This window comes from Oratosquilla oratoria, unplaced genomic scaffold, assembly GCF_046742065.1.
Source record: "Oratosquilla oratoria isolate Oo_2021 unplaced genomic scaffold, ASM4674206v1 SCAFFOLD94, whole genome shotgun sequence".
Classification (NCBI taxonomy): domain Eukaryota; kingdom Metazoa; phylum Arthropoda; class Malacostraca; order Stomatopoda; family Squillidae; genus Oratosquilla; species Oratosquilla oratoria.
Window position 1 is genome coordinate 133,354 of NW_027467758.1, and position 4,147 is coordinate 137,500.

The following is a 4,147-nucleotide window of genomic DNA, read 5'->3' on the forward strand; positions in this document are numbered from 1 at the left end:
TTTGGACATATAATAAGACAACTCAACAATATTCAACGTTCAAGTATTAGAGAAGTTGAACACGTCAGCAAGAAATTCGTAAATGCAGAAGCTGCTGCAAAATTTAATCATATCTGCCTGAAAGAGGACCTGCTACCCTACTACTGTAATATATATATATATATATATATATATATATATATATATATATATATATATATATATATATATATATGTGTGTGTGTGTGTGTGTGTGTGTGTGTGTGTACATACACCAAATAATTTTTTCCCTTGCAAGGGAGGTATGTAGCTAGAAAACAAAGACAAAAAATCCACTCCCATCATTCAATCCACACGTACTGAACTCGAATCAACCCTCTTCCCTCCCTCTTATCTTAGCTCCTCCTGGATGACGGGGTGATTCATCATTGCTTCTCGCCCACTGCTCAGAAAAAATATAGCAAGACACAGGATATCCACAACAAGGCCGTTTCGTGTACATATATATATATATATATATATATATATATATATATATATATATATATATATATATATATAATATATATATATACATATATATATAAGAATATATATATATGTATATATATATATATGAATATTTATATACACATGTGTATATATATATATATATATATATGCATATATATATATCTATATAATATATATGTATATATATATGTACATATATAAATATATATATATATATATATATATATGATATATATGTATATATATGTATAAATAAATATATATATATATATATGTATACATATGTACATATATAAATATATATATATACATATATATACATATACATATATACATACATATGTATATATATATGTATATACATATATACATATATATATATATATATATATATATATATATATATATATATATATATATATATATATATATATATGTTAAGACATTATGATAAGTTGAAAAGGTGGAAAAAGAGAGTCAAGGGTCTCGTTCCGAGTTTATTCCTGACCGGTTTCGGTACCAGCTTCTTCAGAGGAATGTTACTCTGAGAATAAAGCTGGCAGTATACATAGTTGGTTGACTCCGTTGGAGTTTACAATGAATTATTGAGTGAGGTGTTGATCTATAATGTGTCGTAATGTTATAATTTATAATTTCATGAGTATAATATGACTTGTGTTAAACCAATAAACCATGATGTGAAATGTAATTCAAACTAACAAACCAGAAATCGAGCAGTTGTATGTGTGGGAATAGAGTGTCTGAGGTGTCCTAAAATGTGGCGAATTGTTACATTTTATGATAACATGAGTATAGTGTGATCATGTTGTGAGAAGAAACACACATTAACAGAACAGAAATTATCAAACATTTATATGTGATATAAGTTAAGTTAGAACAAAAGAAGGGAAGGATGGAAATAAGTTAAATAAATTGAATAGGAATATGGCGGAATGTCACGTTTTATATGAGTATGGTGTGACCATGTTATGAAAAGAAACTCACATTAACAGAACAGAAATTAGATATTGTGATGTAAACTAATGTGATTTGAACAAAAGAGGGAAAAATGGAATAAATTGAATAAATTAAATTAAACTAGAATGAAACCTCATGTTACGTTGGCGCTGTGTTAGGGCTAAGTACGCAGCAGTTAGAAATTGCCGCAACAAAGCGCCAGCGTATATATATATAAGGACAAAAATCCGGTCATTAACATTCAATGCAATGTAATCTCCTCTATTCCTTTATCTAGAAATAAAAATCCCCCCCTCTCCCTCTACCCCTTCTCTCTCTCTCCCTCCACCTCCTCCCCCACCCTCGGTGACCGCACCCGCCTAACCCTACCCCCCAACCCCCCCTTACCCTTGACCTCTGAGGTCCTTATTGTCTGTTCCTCCCCCCCCCTTGGTCTGACCTGATCTTAGGTATATATACATACTTCTGTCATCCCCCAGCTCTCTCACACCCTTCCTTCTCTTTGAATACGGAAGTCTCCGTATCTATTTTTATAAATTTGTCACCTTTATCATTACTGTTACCATGTAATTTTTGTTATTTCAGTTGTGTCTTGATATTGTCTAGTACCTTTACTGTCACCATGTAATATTTGTTATTTCAGTTATATTTTGTTATTGTCTAGTACCTTTACTGTTACCATGTAATTTTTGTTATTTCAGTTATATCTTGATAATGTCTTATTTAAGACGAAACGTTGATATCAAATAAGAACAAATAGAAGAATATAGAGACCTAGTTTCAATCCACCCAGTCAATGGAAAATCTCTCATCAGGAAAATCGAGAATACGAAGAAAAGACTGAACAACTACAACAATGCTGTCGTTTTTAACTCCACGTGTATTACTGAGAACCTGCTCCCCCCCTTTACTAGTATATATATATATATATATATATATATATATATGTATATATATATATATATGTATATATATGTATATATATGTATATGCAAAGTAGACCACTTGGAAAAAAGAAACTAACGAAGCAGAGCGCTTTCGTATATTACATCTTCAGTGCAACAAGTACATAGTGATAGGAATACATAGACATTATATACATAATACAAAGGAACCAGGACAGTTTTTGAATAAGCATACCGACCATCATTCTAGTGGTATATTCAAGCATATTGAATTAAATAATCATCCAGTTGATTGGGGTAATGCCCAGGCAATCTATTATACCAACAACATAATAGTAAGAAATTTAATAGAGTGCAGTTTGATTCATACCACTAGTAATCAAAATACCAACCTACATAAAGGCTTGTACAAACTTGATAATTTCATTTGTCAAGAAATTAGTAAGATAATATCATGTAAAATGTAATTCAACAAATTGACTTAATGTCGCCCTATATAAGTAGTAGAAACAGTGACCCTTGGCGAATGTGACCTGATGTCGCCCGACCATCGTAAGATAATTGACAATGACCTTCCGCTCTCTTTGGCGACTGTGACCTGATGTCGACCATCGTAAGATAATTGACGATGACCTTCCGCTCTCCTTGGCGAATGTGACCTAATGTCGCCCGACCATCGTAAGATAATTGACCATGACCTTCCGCTCTCTAGGGGGTAATTGGTCGGTATGCTTATTCAAAAACTGTCCTGGTTCCTTTGTATTATGTATATAATGCCTATGTATTCCTATCACTATGTACTTGTTGCACTGAAGATGTAATATACGAAAGCGCTCTGCTTCGTTAGTTTCTTTTTCCAAGTGGTCTACTTTGCATAAGTGAACACACGTACCCGTGTTCTTATTAGCATATATGTATACATATATATGTATACATATATATATATATACATGTACATATATACACCTAATCAATACCCTATCATTTGTATACATATATTTTATATGTGCAGGAAAGAGCATAAATGCGCATGTAAATGCAAGTGTTTTATGTGTTCACTGATTGACAAGGTAATAAACTGATGTATTCAATTTGTCAAACGTACTCCCAAAACCTTATTCGAAGACATGAGAAGATCGTCCGGTGATTATAAATGACTCTCGGCTTAATGATCAGGAGCGCCCTCAACAACGCTAAGGAGACTGTGGCCTCAGGAATTCGACCACTCGTGGACTTGGTTCACTGCTGCAAGGGGCGCGGATCGAGCCCTGACCAACGGATCACAAAGGAAAAGCAGCCCATACCGGCCGAGATCCACAAGGTGACCTTGTCTGGCATCTTTATGGCCGAAGATCCTATTGCCAAGCCAAAGGAAAATTTAAACGAAGGATTACATTCATACATCGAAAACACCTTCGAGAGCCTTCCCGAAGTGAATGAAGGCAGCTCAAATGCCCGAAAAACAAACTTAATGGCCGTTGATATACTGAAAGAAATTGTATCTGAGAGGAAAGCCATGGAAGCCAGGAAAAAGAAACTGACAAGAACCTTGGAACAGAGCGCCAAAAGAGGTTTCCAGAGTCCTCAAAATCATCCGAAAGAGCAGTCAAGAACATGTTTCTTCCCATGTTCCTGCTCGAAAATTCGAAAAACTCAGCTCGAATTAGAGGATCTCAACGAGCGAGTACGACACAGGCTCGGGGAACGATATCTTTGTAATTACTATTACTTCCCCGAGCCTCAAGATGCCCAGAAAGCAGCGAGTGACTGCG